The 13,790-nt window shown below is 46.1% G+C and overlaps 1 pseudogene; it reads left to right on the forward strand.

Annotated features, from left to right (window-relative positions):
* Nucleotides 1–6,355: 6,355 nt before the first annotated feature.
* Nucleotides 6,356–7,494, forward strand: LOC117528033 (annotated as a pseudogene).
* Nucleotides 7,495–13,790: the final 6,296 nt, after the last annotated feature.

A 13,790-nucleotide genomic window follows, 5' to 3' on the forward strand; every position in this document is an offset into this window, starting at 1 on the left:
TTTGTTCTCAGTCATGCAAAAGAAAGTGTTTATGCAGCTTGCAGCTATTAGGGTCCAGAAACTGGACTTTGGCCTGTATGTCATGTTTACCAGCCACTTTAAAAATCATTGTCACGCACTAAGTGAATGCTTGCACACACCGCCACCAAGCGCAGGCATGACCCACAGAAAGGTTATTGAATTATATGAATCAGAATCAGATCAGAATGAGAATCAAATTTATTGCCAAGTAAGTTCTCACATACAAGGAATAGATCTTGTGTTGTTGGTGCACACACAACATAAGAAAAACAAAAGGAAAAAAAATAGTTCTGTAAGAAGTAAAAGATCAAATCATCAAAAGGCAAGACTATGTTCAGTGTTACATACAGTGGGAAAAATAGTATTTGACCCCCTGTCAGTTTTGCAGATTTTCCCACCTACAAAGAAAGTAGAGGTCTGTAATTTTTATCGTAGGTACACTTCAACTGTGAGAGACAGAATCTAAAAAAAATCCAGTAAATCACAATGTATGATTTTTTAAATAATTTATTTGTATGTTACTGCTGCAAATAAGTATTTGAACACCTACCAACCAGCAAGAATTCTGGCTCACACAGACCTGTTCATTTTTCTTTAAGAAGCCCTCTTATTCTGCACTCTTTACCTGTATTAATTGCACCTGTTTGAACTTGTTACCTGTATAAAAGACACCTGTTCACACACACAATCAATCACACTCCAACCTGTCCACCATAGCCAAGATCAAAGAGCTGTCTAAGGACACCAGGGACAAAACTGTAGACCTGCACAAGGCTGGGATGGACTACAGGACAACAGGCAAGCAGCTTGGTAGAAGACAACTGTTATGATTATTTATTAGAAAGTGGAAGAAACACAAGATGACTGTCAGTCTCTCTCGGTCTGGGATTCCATGCAAGATCTCACTTTGTGGGGTAAGGATGATTCTGAGAAAGCTCAGAACTACACAGGAGGACCTGGTCAATGACCTGAAGAGAGCTGGGACCACAGTCACAAAGATTACATTAGTAACACATGATGCTGTCATGGTTTAAAATCGTGCAGGGCAGCAAGGTCCCCCTGTTCAAGCCAGCACATGTCCAGGCCCGTTTGAAGTTCACCAGTGACCATCTGGATGATCCAGATGAGGCATGGGAGAAGGCCATATGGTCAGATGAGACCAAAATAGAGCTTTTTGGAATCAACTCCACTTACCATGTTTAGAGGATAAGAACAACCCCAAGAAAACCATCCCAACCGTGAAGCATGGGGGTGGAAACATCATACTCTGGGGGTGCTCTTCTGCAAAGGGGACAGGACGACTACACCATATTGAAGGAAGGATGGATGGGGTCATGTATTGTGAGATTTTGGCAAACTATCTCCTTCTCTCAGTAAGAGCATTGAAGATGGGTCATGGCTGGGTCTTCCAGCATGACAATGACCCCAAACACACAGCCAGGACAACTAAGGAGGGGCTCCGTAAGAAGCATTTCAAGGTCCTGGAGTGGCCTGGCCAGTCTCCAGACCTGATCTCAATAGAAAATCTTTGGAGGGAGCTGAAACTCCAAACCTGAAAGATTTGGAGAAGATCTGTATGGAGGAGTGGACCAAAATCCCTGTTGCAGTGTGTGAAAACTTGGTCAAGAACTACAGGAATCATCTGACCTCTGTAATGGCAGACAAATGTTTTGTACCAATTGTTAAACTCTGTTTTTCTAGGGGGTCAAATACTTATTTTATGCAATGAATGCAAATTAGTTATTTAAAAATCATACAATGTGATTTACTGGATTTTTTTTAGATTGCGTCTCTCACAGTTGAAGTGTACCTATGATAAAAATTACAGACCTCTCCATTCTTTGTAGGTGGGAAAACCTGCAAAACTGACAAGGGGTCAAATACTTATTTTCCCCACTGTAAATATAATGCAGTGGGATGGGACTGTGCAAAAGCATATGATTGGTGCGCAGATGTACAGTACCTTTCAGTGCAGGGTAAATGGGGGTCTCTGGCATTATTTATTAGTCTTGCTGCAGATTGAAAGAAACTGTTTTTGTGTCTTGAGGTTTTAGTCCTGATGGACGTCAGCTGTCTGCCAGAGGGGAGGGTGACAAAAATTTGTGTCCTGGGTGACAGGGATCAACCACTATTTCTTTGCTTGACTCAGGGACCTAGAGGTGTACAGGTCCTGTAGGGATGGCAGATTGCAGTCGATCACCTTATCTGCTGTGTGGATGATACGCTGCAGTCTGCTCCTGTCCTTAGCAGTGGCAGCAGTGCACCAGTTGGTGATGGAGGAGGAGACGATGGACTCAGTGATGGTGGTGTAGTTGTTCACCATCTTGTTTTTGGCAGGTTGAACTTCCTCAGCTGCCGCAGAAAGTACATCCTCTGTTGTGCTCTCTTGGTGACAGAGCTGATGTTCAGCTGCACTTGAGGTCCTGAGTGATGGTGATCCCCGGGTAATGGAAGGATTCCACAATGGCAACTGGGCAGTCACACAGGGTGATGGGGTTGGCCGGGACTGGGTTCTTTCTGAAGTCAACAACCATCTCCACTGTCTTGAGGGCATTGAGCTCCAGGTTATTTTGTCTGCATCAGGACACCAGGTCGACCTCCCATCTGTAGGCCAACTCGTACCCATCAGAGATGAATCCGATTAAGGTTGTATTATCCACAAACTTCAGGAGCTTTACAGACTGGTGCCTGGAGGTGCAGCTGTTGGTGTACAGAGAGAAGAGGAGAGGGGAAAGTAGGTACTGATGGACTGTGTGTTGAAGACGTGCCCTCCCAGCTTCACATGCTGCCTCCTATTGGACAGGAAGTCACTGATCCACCTGCAGGTGAAGCCGCAAGAGCTTGTCCTGCAGCAGGCCCAGGATTACATTGAAAAGCAGAGCTGAAGTCCACAAACAGAATCCTAGCATAGGTTCCTGGGGAGTCCAGATGCTGGAGGATGACGTGGAGGGCCATGTTGACAGTGTCGTCTAACAACCTGTTGGCTCTGTAGGCGAACTGCAGAGGATCCAGGAGAGGGTCAGAGATGGCCTTGAGGTGTGTGAGGACAGGTCGTTCAAAGGTCTTCATCCCCTCAGAGGCCAGGGCAACGGATCTGTAGTCATTAAGTCCTGAAGTTCTTTGTTTTTTGTGGATGGGGATGATGGTGGAGGTCTTGAAGCATGCCGGCACCTGGCATGTCTCCAGTGAGGTGTTGAAGGTATCTGGGAACACCGGGGACAGGTGGTCTGCACAGTTCTTCAACATAGATGGGGAGACAGTCAGGCCTGGCTGCTTTGTGTGGGTCCTGTTTCTTGAATAGTCTGTTGACATCCCTCTCATAAATGGAGAGAGGCATGGTAGGGGAAGAGGTGCTGGTGAGTTGGAGCTGGTGGTTGTATTTGGGAAGGGTAGTAGGACTGTCCCATTGTCTTTCAAATCAGCAGTGGAGTGGAAGAGGATTTGTTGAGACCTTTCCGACAGAAGTGGAGTCGTTGGCTGAGAATGTGATGTTGGAGTTTCTCAGAGTACAGCCCTTTAGCTTCCCTGACGGCCTTCCCAAACCTGTGCTTTGACTCTTTAAACCTGACCTTGTCCCCGCTCTTGAAAGCTTTCTCCTTCTGCGTCCTCAACTGTCTGAGTTTAGGACTATACCAGAGTTTGTCATTGTTATACCTCACCGTGGCTCGTGATGGAATGTAGCAGTTCTCACAGCATCCTTGTACTCATCCAGACTGTTGGTGGCAGTCTTGAACACATCACAGTCTGTTTTCCTAAACATGCCTGAAGATCCTCCAAAGCCTCATTGCTTCACAGTTTAGTTGTCCTCAGTACAGGCTTGCAGTAGTTTCTGCCTATAGGTAGGAATCAGGTGGACCATGGCATGGTCAGAGTGGTCCAGAGTGGCATGGTGGGACACAAATGCAAGACTCAAACTCACAGATCTGAAGTTTAAGACAGTTTACTTGAGACATTTGCTGGGTGCGGTACACGAAAAGGCAGTCAATAATCAGCAAACAAACCAGAAACATTAAGTGTGAAGGTGCGGTTGAAAAAACAGGCAGATGGTCAAAAAACACAAGGTAGCACGCAGATGAGGAAACACTGGGTACAGAGCTGGAAACGAAAGCACAAGGGGCAACAATCTGGCGAGGAAATAGTGCAACTGATGAGCTACAGATTAGGAACAGGTGTATGGAAAGCACAAGAATAAAAGTGTAGCCAAACAGAGTGCAATGCCAACCACCAAGCACCAAGAGACAGACAAGAGAGATAGGGACAGAAAAACCCAAGCTGGAAAAGACCAGCAAGAGAATTCACATCCAACAAAACAATCTGACACACATAACTAAAACAGAACAGAGAAACAAAACACAATGCAACAAAATCCAAATCCTGACAGCTTATTACATGAACCTTGACTTAGGCAGCTGTGGGGACACAACAACAACAAAACTGTTCCTTATATTAGTAGCTGAAAGTCCAAGCCTTTGGGGTCCTGGTGCTTCCATTCTTTCTCCATGGTTGTGTGATGTGGATGCTAATCGGTGACCTAAAGTATCAACTGGATGTCTGTTTCACTGGAATATAGATACTTAAGGAGACTCAGTTGAGGTGTACTTCCTGTATTGGGAGGAAACATCAGTTGTGACATTTTGGCCATGTCACATAAATCTCTGTGCACGATCCAGCAGAGAGGTTCAGAACCACAGGAACTGGAAAATATCAAGTGGATCCCCACAAATTTCCTAGGTGCAGTGGGCAAATAGCTACTTTTGGCAGCTTGTCCATGCAGACAAATGGGACTGTATTCACATAATGAACAGAGGGAATTTTACCTCAGTGACAGAGTGGATCATCATCTCACTCATCTCATGTGATTGCATAACACATAGAATCATAAAATGAAAAGAAAAAAAAAATTACTTGTGCATTTTTCAAACCATTCATCAACATCTGCAGCTGGTGGCAGTATGTGTGTGTTCACTTGTTATTTTACACCGAATGAGTAAAATACGAGGTCTGTCAATAAGTAACAGTCCTTTTTATTTTTTTCAAAAAACTATATGGATTTCATTCATATGTTTTTACGTCAGACATGCTTGAACCCTCGTGCGCATGCGTGAGTTTTTCCACGCCTGTCGGTGATGTCATTCACCTGTGAGCACGCCTTGGGAAGGAGTGGTCCCGCCCCCTCGTCGGATTTTCATTGTCTGGAAATGGCGGAATGAAAAGGACTTTTTTTCCATCAGAATTTTTCAGAAGCTGTTAGAGACTGGCACCTGGAAACCATTCGAAAAATTTATCTGGCTTTCGGTGAAAATTTTACGGGCTTCACAGAGAATAAGGTCTGTTAGTACAGCTTTAAGGACGCTCGGCGCGCCGCGCTCCGAGCTGCGACGACGCGGCACAAGCCACCGGACCATTTCTAAACAGATGGCTCTGTGGATACGAGACTGTCATGTGCTCTTTCTCTGGTTATCACAAGAGCTGGACATCAGCCATTTTCCGGCAGATTTCACTTTTAACAAGAGATTTTGTCATGGAAAGCCGCGCAGAGGCTTCGTGTATCACGACCGATTCGCTGATGAAGCGAGACAAAGGAACACCTCCGTTTCGGCGTGTTAGAGGACAAGTTGGGACGTCTATCTCGGCTTTCAATGCTTACCAGTCCAGTAAGTATCAGTGAAATTGTGAAGAGCTGGACATGTCCAAACTTGTCCTCTGACACGCCGAAATGGAGGTGTTCCTTTGTCTCGCTTCCAAAGCGAATCGGTCTTTACGCGCGAAGCCTCCGCGCGGCTTTCCATGACAAAATCTCTTGTTAAAAGTGAAATCTGCCAGAAAATGGCTGATGTCCAGCTCTTGTGATAACCAGAGAAAGAGCACACGATGGTCTCGTATCCACAGAGCCATCCGTTTAGAAATGGTCCGGTGGCTTGTGCCGCGTCGTCGCAGCTCGGAGCGCGGCGCGCCAAGCATCCTTAAAGGGGTCCTTAAAGCTGTAGTAACAGACCTTATTCTCTGTGAAGCCCGTAAAATTTTCACCGTAAGCCAGATAAATTTTTCGAATGGTTTCCAGGTGCCAGTCTCTAACAGCTTCTGAAAAAATTCTGATGGAAAAAAAGTCCTTTTCATTCCGCCATTTCCAGACAATGAAAATCCGACGAGGGGGCGGGACCACTCCTTCCCAAGGCGTGCTCACAGGCGAATGACGTCACCGACAGGCGTGGAAAAACTCACGCATGCGCACGAGGGTTCAAGCATGTCTGACGTAAAACATGAATGAATCCATATAGTTTTTGAAAAAAATAAGGACCGTTACTTTATTGACAGACCTCGTAAGTCCAAAGTCTGATTCCGTGCATCGCCTGACCTCTTCTGCTCTGGTTTTGTTTCCTCACATGCAAAGACAAACTTTTCTGTCTCCTTTATTCATAACATGGAAAACATCAACAACTATCTCTACAGGTACAAGAACTTCACTTTTATCATTGGATACACGTCTGCAGAGTACATCGATTCACTGCAGAGCTTTAAAATTCGTGACAGTGACATATTTGTTGTCACGTATCCAAAATCAGGTGAGTGCTGCAGCTCTTCAGTGGTATTTGCACTGAGTTATTGTTGCTGTGACATCTCAGAGCATTACTGTTCTTCACAACACAGGCACAATATGGACTCAGCAGATCATCACCTACATGTGTGTTAGATGGAGGTCTGACTGAATATCCAAACAACTGGGAGCAGATGCCATGGTTGGAGTTCCCAGAGGGTCGAGAAGATTACTCCCTGAGACCATCTCCACGTCTGTTTTCCTCTCACCTTCGTCCCAGCTCTCATGCCTCCAGGACTGAAGGAGAAGAAGGCAAAGGTCAGTATTTTATGACAGTCTGTTAATGCCGGTGTTGACGACCGAACGGTCCCCCTTAAAAATCAGTCCACTCTGACTTCACTACGCATGTGTCATGAGCTGCGGTTCACTGATTATCACCTCGTTTCTGCTTCAAACTGCCTCCAGTCATCATCTGTCTCAGCGACAGATATCCGAAGCTTTTGTACAACAATAATTTCTACATAAATCCATCATTATTTCATATAAGAGACGGGGAGCGATCACAGTGCCGCAGCTACATGAGCTCCCTGTTTTCATATAGCATTGGGTTTTTTGGGGGGTTTTTTTGGGGGGGGGGCTGTTTTGGGGGGCAAACACGCTGAGAGGGAACACAGAAAACTTCACACCAGCACCTCATCACAGATTTTGAAAGAATTAACCAACATTCAGTTCCATCAGAATACTGTTTTTTTTTTTGTCAGATCATCTATGTGATGCGAAACCCAAAGGATGTCATTGTCTCCTACTATCACTTCAGTAAGACCTTGGCTGAGCTGGAGACTCCAGAGAGTTTTGAGGAGTCGTTGGATTCGTACCTGGAAGGAAATAGTGAGAAATCTCTGTTGCTCACCCACATGCTCTTTATAAGACTGACATGACAGAGTTCAGCTGAAAACACTTTTCAAACCTTGAAAGTTCTGGTTTATTTGGATAAACCACCATTGATATTTACAACACAATAATATTTCTGTATCAACAAAATAATATAATTTCAATTTCGCAGACTTTTTTTTACAGTGCAAATTATTCTGTTTCTAAGCACATTTACAGGCAGTCTATATAAATTATATAATCATAAATCTGCAGTAGGTTGGGACTGTGTGCTGTGCTGGGTTTGAAGTCAACACCCTGAATTGCTGATCGCAAACCACCTTGGTGTGAAAATGTACATTATGCTGTCTATTGGACTGTTTTGGCTTTTAATTGTGCAACAAGACCAGATGAAATTAAGCAATCGAGTTCTGTGAGTACTTTCAAGTCCAGAGTCAAGATATGTATTAATTTTTCCTGCTTATGGTTTATGACAATGTGTAGTTGTACAAGGGCAGTTGAGGGTTTGGGTGTTTATGACCTTTTAATTTCAGATATTGATTTGTTATTTTTGCTGTTAATTTTTTTTTTTACCAGTTTATTTTGTAATATGTACATCATTGTATTGCAGTTTTGTTTTTGGGATTTATATTATTCAGTACTTTGAAGACTATAAATAAATAAATTGATTATTATATTATTGTATTATTAAGAACAAGATTTCAAATGAGCTATGATTTTTCTAAATGTTTTTAAGATGTTATCAAATATCCTTCAAATGTTAATTTCTCACCATGTTTTCCTTTGTCACCATGACAACCGTCTAAAAAAACCTTTCCTTAGCTATCAGGTTAAGCACAAATTACAACCCAGATGAAGGACACACCCACCGTTTTTTTTTTATTTACAGTGCAGGTTTAAGTACAGTTCAGGATTCAGGGCTGAATAACTAACGGATATCAGGCACGGTGGGCAGGACTGGCTGGACACAAATGCAGGACTCTGAACATAGCTCTGTAGGTTAAAATGGTTTACTGAAACAGTAAGCTTGGTCCAGTACACGCAAAAGGCAGTCCAACAAGAGCAAAAACTAACATCAGGCTATGGTGTGGTCGGGAAAACAGGCAGGTGGTCATAAACACATGGAGGCTAGCAGGACAAGGAAGTACAATGAACAGAGCTGGAAATGAAGGCACAAGGCACATTGATCTGGCGGTGAACAGGCAGAACATGTGAAGCTTAATACACCCAGGTGACGAGCTACAGATTAGAAACACGTGCGTGGAAAGCCACCAGAATAAGGGTGTGGACAGACAGAGTAAACACCCACCACCAAGCATCAAGAGACCGACAAGAAAGACAGAGACAGAGAGACCCAAGCACGTGGAACGTGGGGTGAATGTATATGGACCTTGGAAGACAGAGACTGGATGATTGTAATGTTTTATTTTCAGGTTACCGGCAGTCCCGCATTAGGGGTCTTCAGCTGGTTCAGAACACTGCCGCCAGACTTTTGACACGTAGCAGAAGTCTGAACATATCACACCCATTTTGGCATCTTTGCACTGGCTCCCTGTCTCTGTGAGAGCAGATTTTACGGTTTTGCTATTGACTTATGAAGTTGTTCATGGACTGGCGCCATCTTATCTGGCTGATCTGGTGGAATGGAACCTTACGTGCTGGCCCGGGCTTTGCGGTAGCAGGATGCCGGACTTCTCTGTGTTCCCAGGGTGAAGAAGAAGTCAGCGGGTCAAAGAGCTTTTTCTCATCGTGCACCCAGGAACGGTCTTCCTGCGACCGTGAGGCAGTCAGAGTCCGACTCAAGACTTAAAACCCATTTTATTCTCTTTCTTATAGTTTTTATTTTTTAAAATCTGTTTTATATTTTACTTCTGTTTTTAATTATGTATTTGAATTTTTTATTCATTTTTATATGAATTGTTCTGTGTGAGGTGCCTTGAGATGGCTTTTGTTGTGATTTGGGGCATTATAAGATGATTAATTGAAACTGAATTGATTCTAACTACATTTGAACTGCATTTGAAAGCCTGTACACAGAATGTGTGCAATTCACTCGAGGCAGGTTCGGCCCACATTCTAAAGCCCCTTTCACACTGGGGCCAACACAGAATTGCGTATTGTGGTGTACCATCTACACTGAGTTATGCAACTCTACGCCGAGTTTAAGCAGCTCTACACTGAGTTACGCAGCTCTACGCCAAGTTTAAGCAGCTCTACAGTGAGTTTTTGTTTGCCTATGCAGCAGTATTCTGAGCGGTACACGAGACGGATGCAAGAAATTAAACGTTTAATTTTTTCAGCGCCGCGCACTGAATGTAGAAAGTATGCCATTTTTAAGCAAGTCAACACAACACACTGCAACTGTTTGTAAATCTACAAAACACTGCGCGACTGTACACCAAGCGTCCACAATTCTACACGCCAGGGTGACAAATTCTTTTATCAGTACAACCCTGGATTGACAGTTTATTCATCCCGCTGGACCTTTGCTGGCAGTGAAGCTTCAAAACTACGGATTCCAGTTCAGAGGACATGTCCACGTCCACTCCTCATGAAGAGATCTCCAGCGGGAAGACACTTCCACGTCCACCGTCCACTTCTCATGCATGGATTGCGCATGACAATGCCACTGCAGCTTGCACCTTTCTTTCACCTGCTCCAGTTTTCTCACGACTGCAGCAAGTGTAAAGTCCATTAACTGCTCACAGACAAATCGGAGGACATGCCCACGTCCAAGTTAACTCCACACAGATGGATGGCCAGCAAGGGGACATGTCCATGTCCACTTCTCACACACTGAACGTGTGTGCAGTTGCCAGCAGCCGCTCCAGGCACTTTCACCTTCTAAGTTATAGTGTATGCATGTGCACATAAAAGGACTGTCTTGTGCATATTTCACAGACTCGAACGTTGTTCAGAAGGAAATACAATAACACTGGGTTTCCTGCTTTACTCACAGACATGTGTCACAGCTCTGTGGATCAAAACATTGTTGTGGTCCTGTCCAGTTAGGGTCCTGTCTCGGTTGGTTTTGTCTTATGTTCCTATTTTTCACACTTAGTCATTTCCTCTTTCTCATTCCTCTATTTTCTATCTGCACAGTAGTCCTTTGTCATTTCTTCTTCCACTCCCAGTTTCCTGCTCTGATTTCACATCTAGTCTATTTCACCCTCTTTCTTCTGAAGTATTCTCTGCATTTGTCCTTTATCACCTTTCAGTATTTAGCACTCTCTGGTGGCGGAGAGTGCGTTTCAACACATTGCTAAACTGTATTGATACTGTGTCATTGAATACTGACATCTGCTGGACCTTAAAAATCCCTACAGGCACCTGCGTTTACACTCTCAACTGACACTGATTTCATGGCCTTGTATATACAATAATATAATCTAAGTCATTGTATTTCATTTTGTATCTTCATTTAAATTTAAAATCTTTAATAATAAATAATGTGAACAGAAACCACCCGCTCACAGGGCACAAATGAGTGCAGAGAAACTGTAATGACAGCTGGAAGAGGTTTGGATATACTGTCTTGTGGTTGTCCCAGTATCTCAGAGGATCCTGGCACCTGGCAATACTGGCCTCTGCCAGGTACCTCTGCACCATGGCATCAGCTGTGGCAGTTTTGGTCTGCCTGCCCCCTTTGATGTCGATATGATGCCAAAGGTCATCTAAAAACAACAATGTGGCATTTCAGTACATGATTTCCAAACATCAACAAAAAAAATAATACAATAACATGCTTTTGGAGGGCGGTATGCATTTTCAAGAGGCCCAATGTCCATGCCCAGTCGCCCAAAATGACAGCTATTCGCCCTCATCTAACTCAGGCGAATAGCTGTCATTGCGGGCGACGGGATGGACAGAGGGAAGATGTTCTTCAGTTTTTCCCTGCCACCTGTTGTCTGTGTTTTGACTCATCTTCTAGGAAGAAAGGATATTCTTCCTTTCACCCAGTCTGTTGAATGTCATGTGTGGCGTAGGAAGGAGTCCCCAGTTCTAATGAGCATTCCTCTGGCACTCCCACCAGCTGGAGTAGCATTCCTCCGTGGCCCTCACCAGGATTTGGAAGAGGACTCCCAACTCAGAGTTTTGTTGACACATTTTGTCTTTGCCTGGTTTCATTATCACTAATAACACCGTGCTTTAATGTCACTCTCATTGCCTCGGCTGTCCTGCATATAGGGGTTCCCCTCGTCCCTTGGTTCACCTACTCCCGACCGTAACAACACATGTTCTCATAGAAATGTCTACTGCTACTGATGGCTCATGCTCAAAGTCACATGCTTCTGTGAATTGCCCACAACAGGAGGCTTTCAAGTGCCACTCGGAAAGCTGTGACTTCTACTGCTTTGTTTAAAGGCAAGAGTCCGTAGCAGAAGTATTAAGATGTGTGCCTGAAAAGTGTATCCACTTCAATCCACACATCAACTAACCACAGCTGAAACACCAAGCAAATAAAGATGTTTGGAAAGTGTAGTGACACGGACCCACAACAGGGGGCGCAAATGAACGGTCAATAGATGAGCCAAAATATAACAATTTAATGTTGTGAATGTGCACAACGAACATACAGACAATCTCAGAATATCATAACAGTCAATACACAAAGGTGACGTGTGGGCAGGCTCGAGGATAGAAGACGTCTGTCCTAAGAAGAGCCGGAACCACACGATTTCCGCCGCCCCAGAACCTGGTGAATACTGGAGCCGCCAAGTCACGAATTCCCAGGTGATCACCGTCCCCGACTGTCGGATCTGGTACTGCTGGCGAAGAACAAGACAGTCAAGTGTGGGTGTGTGTACACCCAGTAACAACAACGGTGGGAATGCCACCTCCACTCTCACTCAAAATGCTGAGGTATTTACAGTGATCCCTCAGAGGAAAAGAGTGCCGTCCTGCACTCACTCAGCCTCCACAAGAAGAGGGACCAGTACTCCTGCAAACACTCACAATATACAGCTTATTAGAAACACAAATGGCTGAGGATATACCTCCAATGAAGTATGATATCTCGGCAACGAGGTGGAGATGACGTCTGGTCTTTATGGAGTGAGATGATGTTGAGTAGATGGGTGACAGCTGTCAAGAGGTAATGAGCGACAGCTGTCACCCCCGGCTGTGTCCATGGCGGCAGCGCCCTCTCGTGCCTGAAGCCCGCACTTCAGGCAGGGCGCCCTCTGGTGGTGGGCCAGCAGTACCTCCTCTTCTGGCGGCCCACACAACAGGACCCCCCCCTCAACGGGCACCTCCTGGCGCCCGACCAGGTTTGTCGGGGTAGAAGTCGGCCAGGAGGGCCGGATCCAGGCTGAAGCTCCTCTTCACCCAGGAGCGTTCTTCGGGGTCCATACCCCTCCCAGTCCACCAAGTACTGGAACCCCCGACCCATCCGACGGATGTCCAGGAGCCGGCGCACCGTCCAAAGCCCCCCGTCGATGATCCGAGCAGGAGGGGGCGCCGGTCCGGGAGCACAGAGGGGTGAGGTGTGATGAGGTTTGAGACGTGACACGTGAAAAACCGGATGGATCCGCAGTGAAGCCGGGAGTTGGAGCTTCACTGCGGCAGGACTGAGGACTTTGAGGATCTTGAAGGGGCCAATGTACCTGTCCTGGAGTTTCGGGGAGTCCACCTGGAGGGGGATGTCCTTCGTGGAAAGCCACACCTCCTGCCCGGGCTGGTAAGCAGGGGCCGGGGATCGCCGGCGGTCTACATGGGTCTTCGCCCTCGTCCGGGCCTTCAACAAGGCAGAGCAGGCGGAGCGCCACACCCGACGGCACTTCCGCAGGTGGGCCTGGACCGAGGGCACACCGACCTTTCCCTCCACCACGGGAAACAACGGGGGCTGATACCCCAAACACACCTCAAATGGGGAGAGGCCGGTGGCCGAAGACACCTGGCTGTTATGCGCATACTCGATCCAGGCCAGATGGTTACTCCAGGCCGTTGGGTGCGCGGATGTGACGCAGCGGAGGGTCTGTTCCAGTTCCTGGTTGACCCGCTCTGCCTGTCCGTTCGTCTGTGGATGGTACCCGGACGAGAGGCTCACGGTGGCCCCCAGTTCCCTGCAGAAGCTCCTCCAGACGTGTGAGGAGAACTGGGGACCACGATCTGAGACGATGTCGGAGGGTATCCCATGCAGACGGACAACGTGGTGGACCAGGAGGTCTGCTGTCTCCTGGGCTGTTGGGAGCTTCGGGAGGGCCACGAAGTGGGCCGCCTTGGAGAAACGTCCACTATCGTGAAGATGGTGGTGTTGCCCTGGGACGGCGGAGGCCGATGTGGGACCAGGGGCGATGAGGCACCGTCAGCGGCTGGAGGAGTCCTTGGGCCTTTGTGTGTA

The sequence above is a fragment of the Thalassophryne amazonica genome, chromosome 16, assembly GCF_902500255.1.
Source record: "Thalassophryne amazonica chromosome 16, fThaAma1.1, whole genome shotgun sequence".
Classification (NCBI taxonomy): domain Eukaryota; kingdom Metazoa; phylum Chordata; class Actinopteri; order Batrachoidiformes; family Batrachoididae; genus Thalassophryne; species Thalassophryne amazonica.